This window comes from Oratosquilla oratoria, chromosome 31, assembly GCF_046742065.1.
Source record: "Oratosquilla oratoria isolate Oo_2021 chromosome 31, ASM4674206v1, whole genome shotgun sequence".
Lineage (NCBI taxonomy): Eukaryota > Metazoa > Arthropoda > Malacostraca > Stomatopoda > Squillidae > Oratosquilla > Oratosquilla oratoria.
In genome coordinates this window covers 375,001-382,500 of record NC_134807.1, presented here as the reverse complement: position 1 = coordinate 382,500, position 7,500 = coordinate 375,001, and the positions used below count along the sequence as shown (strand labels likewise).

At 41.9% G+C, this 7,500-nt stretch overlaps 1 protein-coding gene across 1 annotated transcript in view; it reads left to right on the top strand.

The window, feature by feature from the left end:
- Positions 1 to 3,750: 3,750 nt before the first annotated feature.
- Positions 3,751 to 7,500, top strand: part of LOC143041686 (uncharacterized) — a 15,822-nt gene continuing 12,072 nt past the window's right edge. The window contains exon 1 of the mRNA XM_076213692.1: positions 3,751 to 3,845. The gene's annotated coding sequence lies outside the window, so the exon portion shown is untranslated. The remainder of the gene's footprint in view (positions 3,846 to 7,500) is intronic.

The following is a 7,500-nucleotide window of genomic DNA, read 5'->3' as shown; positions in this document are numbered from 1 at the left end:
CCACCCTAACCTAACCTAACCTATCCTAACCTAAAACCAAACCAAACAACATAACATAACCTAACCTAACCTAACCAAACCAACCTAAATTAACCTAACCAATCCTAACCTAATCTAACCTAACCTAACCTAACCTAACCTAACAACCCAAACCTAACCTAACCTAACCTACAAATTAGGACGAGGGCATTGTTTAAGAGGTACAAATTAAAGAGAAAGGAAGTCAAGCATAAGATAATAAAAGTAATAAATAAGTAATAAAAAGATGTTTTGGAAAGAAATTAAAAGAGGAAGAGGAGGCGAATCAAGAAGAGAGGAAAAGGTAAAAGGTGCAGATGGAGAGATGATAATGGAAGAGAAGGCAGTGAGAGGAAGGTGGGCAGAGTATTTTAGAGAGTTTCTAAATGCGAAAGAGGATAGGGAGGGAAAGGTATTTGCAGTGGGAAGCACTAAGAAAATGAGAGTGATGAGTGAGGAAAATGGAGGAGAAATAGGGAAAGATTAATTGAAAGCAGCTGTTAAGATGATGAGAGCAGGTAAGGCACCTGGATTGGATGGATGCCATGCAGAATGTCTGAAAAAAGGAGGTACAGATATGGTGGACTTGCTGGTGAGGTTATTCAATATTTGTTTAAGAGAAGGTAGAGTGTCAGAGGACTGGAGGAATGCCTGTATAGTTCCACTTTACAAGGGAAAGGGGGACAAGTGTGAGTGTAGTAGTTTCAGAGGGATCAGCTTGTTGAGTGTAGTTGGGAAGGCTTATGGGAGGGTCTTGATTGAGAGGATTAGGAGAGGAACAGAGGGAGTAATTGGTGAGGAACAATGTGGTTTTAGGACAGGTAGGGATTGTGTAGATCAGATTTTTGTGGTTAGATATGTGAGAAAGCTATAGGAAAAGGTAAGGATGTTTTTTTTATGGATTTGGAAAATGCTTATTACAAGGTAGACAGGAAGGCACTTTGGGAGGTATTGCAGATATATGGGATAGGAGGAAAGCTGTTAAGAGCAGTCAAGAGTTTTTAGGAGAGTAGTAGAGCTTGTGTTAGGATTAGAAATGGAGAGAGTGAATGGTTTGAGGTAAAGGTGGGACTTCGTCAGGGATGTGTTATGTCGCCCTGGCTATTCAATCTATACATGGATAAGGTGGTGCGAGAGGTGAATGCAAGGGTGGTGGGTTGGGGGTTGGAGATGGTTAAAGAAAATGGAGAAAAGTGGGAAATAAGCCAGTTGTTGTTTGCTGACGACACTGCTCTTGTAGCAGGATTAGAGGAGGGATTGAGGAAGTTAGTGACATATTTTGAAAAGGTGTGTGAAAGAACGAAGTTGATGATAAATGTGAGCAAAAGTAAGGTGATGAGGTGTACAAGGGGAGAGAGTGACAGTAGGCTGAAAGTGAATATTAAGAGAGAGACTGGAGGAAGTGGATAGTTTTAGATACTTGGGTGCAAATGTGGCAGGAAAGGGAGGAGTGGGGGTGGAGGTAGAATGTAGATTGAGAGAAGCGAGTAAATGCCTTGGTGGATTAAAAAGTGTAATGAGAAATAGATATTTGGGAATGGATGCTAAGAGGAGGTTATATGAAGGAGTGATTGTGCCGACAGTATTGTATGGGGCAGAAACATGGAACATAAGAGAGGAAGAGAGAAGGAGCTTGAATGTGTTTGAGATGAAATGTCTGAGAAGTATGATAGGGGTCACTAGGCTAGATAGAGTGAGAAATGAGGTGAGGAGGAGAACAGGGGTGGAAAGGGACCTGGGAGATAGGGTTGATGAAAGAATATTGGGATCGTTTGGACACATGGAAAGAACGAGTGAAGAAAGATTAGTAAAAGAGATGTGGAGGGCAGAGCTGGAAAGAGTAAATATGAGGGAGTGTCCTAGGATGAGATGGATGGAGTAAAAGGGGCATTACGAGAGAGAGGAATGTCTGTTGAGGAAGGACGGGAGAGGACAGAAGATAGGGGTGAATGGAGAAGGGTTGTGTATGGATGATGCTGTGATGCATGATGGGGAGGTGAGGGAGTATGTATGAGAAATAAATTGACGCAGCCCGAAGGGATTTCTCCCCGTCTTCTCCTTTTCTGCATGAAGGGACGGAGAGGGGGGGGGCGCCGAATTAATGAAGCGGCCTTGCTGTGGATGTGCTGTGCCTTACGACACTGCTTCTGACCCAGGGCAGTGGACAGGATGCAGGGATGACCCGTCATCCAGGAGGTGCCAAGATGTGAGGGAGGGAAGAGGGTGGAGGGGAGTGGAGTATGTAGGGGATGAAATGAGTGGGAGTGGTTTCTATGCCTTTTTCTTTTTGGCTACCTCCCATATAAGGGGGAAAAAGCCCCTGGTATATGTATGTATGTATTTATGTATGTATGTATGCATGTATGCATGTATGCATGTATGCATGTATGCATGTATGCATGTATGTATGCATGTATGTATGTATGCATGCATGTATGTATGTATGCATGTATGTTAAATAAAACTATGCTTTCTTCTGTACATACTAAAGCTGAAAACAATGGAGAATGAGGCGTTCTTAAGTCGTCAGCCACAAAACAATGAAAGTTTCCAAGTTTTACCAACAATACTTGCTACATTTAAGGATTTCGTAATAGATAATAAACAAAACTACGGCTAATTACGATCACATTTATCCTCATAGTAAAATTTGTGTCAATTACACATGACAAAAAGCATAAAAATGTGTAAAAATGAGTCATCTTTTAAGATTTTGTGGCCACAGTGACGACGCCATGGCAACCAAGAATACCGAAGCAAGTGAAAAAAGGAGAATGTCATTCAATTCGAAACTATATTGAGTATTTTTCAAAGCTGGGGATACACAGTACTGGAATACAGTGGTACCCATATACTGCATTTCACTACCTTCCAACTGCGTCATTAAGGTCAAAAGTTATTACAGATTAATTAGCAAATGGACACAGTGCTCCATTCAGAACACGCAATTCGTTGAAACCCTTCATTACGGCATAAGAATGAAGCTGTATTAAATTTCTGGGCCCAATTAATCGAAATGATCATTTATCTATATGAAACACAAACGACAGAGATCGAGACAAATGAGGTACTAGAGCCCGCCCGAGGAGGCACTGTGATTGGTCATCAACGAATGTGTGGTGTTCCTCCTAGCCAATCAAATTTAGATTTGTCCTTCGGGATTTTATTTGTCAGTCATTATTTGTTGACTAGTCGCTTTTAGAAAAGTGTATGTGTTTAGAGCTCCACAAATATGATACGTAAAGACGTACGATATCTTACAAATTTCCGTTAGTGAGCTATAAAGTGATGAAAAATGCGGAGTTAAATGTTGGCGTCGAGATTTAAGGTGATTGATAAATTAATGTTGTGTTTACTTAGTCTGCGAATCGCCATGAGTGGAGCCTGTGCCAGCCAAGGAAGAGATGGGAGATGTTAATGTAAACCCGTGTCCAGACGATCGGGTGTGTCCGTCGGGTAGCGCGATTGGCGGGCAAATTCTGCCGGGTCTGCCCGTGAATGTTGTCCACATGACCGAGTTAATGAATAGCTGGGCGGGCGTGCCCGACGATGCCAGTAGCGTGTGGAGTGCGGTACGACAAGCATTACCAAGAAGAAGATATTGTACACCATGATAATTGCTTTGTGTCTAAAGGAAAAGAAGAAAAAGAAACGTGGGAGGGAAACCTGCTGCTGTGGGTTCACGATATTAACTTGCATCTGGCAGGGTCAAAGCTTCAGCAGCCTTGGTGATTTCGCTCGACGAGCACTCGGGCAATTTGACCGTTTGCCCGTCAAATGTGCCCGCTGATCAGGCCAGCTCGTCTTGCAGTAAACGAAATCTACTTGTAAGTGCACATTCGTTTTGATTGGTGAGCACGTATGATTGGCGTTTTTCTTGTGTGAATGAATGACAAATTGGCTAACTTGCACCTATTAATTCGCAGTTAGGTACAACATTATTTTTATTTGTAAAGCTTAGAAGCAAGTATTCGTTAGAAGTGTCGTTTCTATTTTTGAAGACTTTGACCCGAAAGAACTCATTGAAAGTTTGAATTTTCTGAGAACTGGAATCCGGGAATACTTGTTGAAATTTAAGTTCACTCTCTCTCATCTTACTGGACTGACAGTCATAGTAACATAAGAACATAATGAAGGAGACTACAAGAGACCATAAGGCCTACATTAGGCAGTTCCATGTCCATAACCATCTATCATCCCAGTCTTGGCCTTCCTCTCAAACTCGCCTCTCTACTTCTGCTCCCCAAGGTGTTTACTTTGTTGCCAAAAGCTGACCAACGTAAAAGCAACTTCAGTACTCTGGTTTACCCTACCTATCGTCTTCCTTCCCACCCCAATCTTCTGCCTTTCACCCCCCTTCTTATAACGCTTTTCCCATTTCTACATTTCATCTCAAAATTATCAACTTTCCTCCTTATTCTAATTCCAAGTCTCCGTTCCATACAGTGCAAAGTATTCGTACACCTTTCTCTTTGCACTTATCAAAACACTTTACATTCTGCCAAGACATTTTCTCGCTCCCTTCACAACATTCGCTTTGACATCCAGTATCCTAACCTGTCTCACATTATTAATTTCCACTGCTATTAACAAGATGATCTACAAAGATAGAAGCACCCGTGAACCACAGACCATAAAAACACACACACACACACAACTAAAATGACCCCACCCCAGGCACTACTGTCCTACATACAAACAGGCCTCGCTGTCGTTGCATTCTCCACTGCACCTTGTTGGTTGGCGTTGCAACGAGCCACCCTTCTCCCTCCTCCCTCCTCTTTCCTCTTTCCTTCTCCCTCCTCCCTCTTCCCTCCTCCTTCCTTCTCCCTCCTCTTTCCTTCTCCCTCCTCCCTCTTCCCTCCTCCTTCCTTCTCCCTCCTTCATCCCCTCCACCCTCTTTTCTCCTCTTTCCTCTTTCATCACTCCTCTCTCCTCCTTTCTCTTTCTTCCCTCCTCTCTCCATCCTTCCACTTCTCTCCTCTTTTCTTTTTCATCACTCCTCTCTCCTCCTTCCTCCCTCCCTTCCTTCATCCCCTACACCCTCTTCTCACCTCTTTCCTTTTTCATCACTTCTCCCTCCTCCCTCCTCTCTTAGTATCAACATTTCGTTTCTTTATTTATGTACTTAATTTCACACTTAGGGCTAATTTCATTAGCCACTTTCTAAGTCAGTGCTCTATGGTTTTTTTTCTAAATCCTCTACGCAAAGAAGACCGTCGCTGCGCTCCAAGCTGTTACCTTTGCCCTGCGCGTTTGGACTGTTGGGGTAGGTGAGCCATTGCTGGCCATCGGAGAGGAATGCGGGATTCGAACACACATCTAAGGATGAAATAAGGTGACATAAGATATAAAACAAAATCGATCAAGAGTGACTCATTCGCCATTGTCATCCGTTTAGGGTTCAGCCGAATCCGCCCTTCACCGCACTTCCGGAAGAAAGGAACCTCGTGACGTCATGTCGACGGGTGTGGCGGAGAGGGTGAGTTCCGAGACGGCGACCACAAATCCTGAAGCTTTTGACCTCTTTTTCCGGACCACACTGACTTGTATGTCAATATCCCGGACCCTAGAAACATTAGAGCGGTCGCCGCTTGTCCTTGGAGAGGTGAACGGCGTGGCAACGAGGTCGGGTTAAGGTCGGATCGTAGGGCTTCCCACGGCGGAATCTGCGGCCAACAATGTCCGGGTCATAGGCCGTGATTTAGAAAGGGAATGTCGAAGACACGTGGTAGCCGACACCTAAGGTGCCGTTCGTGGGGGTCACACCTTCAACAGGTGTGCAGCAGTCGACTCTAGAGAAATTGTAGCAACAATAGAAAATGGAAAGGTCAGATGCAACAAACTAATAACGAATAAAAAAAACCTTGACTAAGAGTTTAGACTAAGGTAACACTCTTGACCACTGGCGTAGTTTATTAAACTGAAACACAGATTACTAGTTCTCGGGGTAATCAACGATTAACACCAACATGGAGTGATTAAGAGGGGTACAACGCCCGTGACATCATTTTTCAGGTTACGAGTTTTTAGCTGTTAGTACGTGACTGAGTAACTGGTTTCCCATCGAAAAAAGAGCAGAGAAGGACGCATACATTCAAATATGTGTATATCCCCTTTTGTTTTAAATATTTTTTCGTGTTCCACGTCATTATTTAAAAAATAGAAGGAATATGTTTGTCACCAAATAAAATCACGAGTTCGCAGCGTCAAATAGATGCTGCGATAAAGTTAAACATGTTCAACATTAACGCTCGCGCCTAGCGTAGCGTTTCAGTAGCAAATAAAGAAGCTAGCGTCTAGCGCCCAAAGCAGCGCCGTGTGAGTCAGCCTATGCTGGCGATCAAGTATATTCAGTAAGACTCGTGTATATTCAAAAGAAAATGGTAGGATAGTAGAAACCGGATCTTTGGATCTTGCAAGTCTCGTTTGTTGATCATTTATTAAAAAAAAAAAAGATGAGTGCTTGAAATCTGACCTTGAAAAATGTCGAGTATTTGTCACTGGAATAATCCTAAGAGTACAATATCTTTATAATAATCAATACAATAATCACGGAAATCCATGCATAATTAATGATAATGATCAGGTAGAATCGTTTTCTTCTCAAGAACTAATAGAATATATTCATTCATATATATTTTTTAATAAAAGATTCAAGACGAAGTCACAGTAAATATAATGAAACTCGTTGTTATAGGTGAGCACAAAGGTTTCACAGTTAAACCTTTCATCTTGACGGTATACATTAGTTTTCATTTTAGCCAAAACAGTTTAGACGAAGTGAGGCACGTAACTCTTACTGACTCAGCTGATGTGATCATCATGAAGGGAACCATTTTGTATGGAGATCTTGCTAGTAAGACAAAAACAGCTTATCAACCTTGTACTTCCTCTTCTCTCTGTCTCTCTATCTATTTATATGCCAAGAGTTTTTTTCCCCTTATAAGAGAGGTAACCAAGCCCTTTTGTATATCATAAAATAAAAAAAAAGTATGTAGTAACTACTGAAGGTTATGTAAATGGTTCATAACTTTCGAAAGCTAGTTGTCATTTATATGCACCAGAACCCTTTTTTGTGAGTATATTTTCATTCAACTTCATTTGCTCATCTGAAATACTATAACTTATCGGGATCTTTAACTAAGGACTTTTCTTCTCTCTGGAATTCATATTTTGCCTCCATTCGAGTTACCGTCAGAGAGTATTATTTTTCTTAAGAAGACCTCAAAGTCCATCGAAAATTAGCAAACCTTTTTTTCATTAGCTCTTTCAGCTATAATATCCTATCAAAAGAAACGCATCGTGAGGACGGAGCCTTTATTGGTACGACCTTTCGCTTGTTACAGCTTTACCAAGGAACACAAATTGCGAAGGTGCTTGGTAAAGCTGTAACAAGTAGAAATAAAATCTCATTCCTCACATGTTGTTTATTGTGATAGACTTGTTGCCAACTACCAATTCCATACACACATTCTCTTC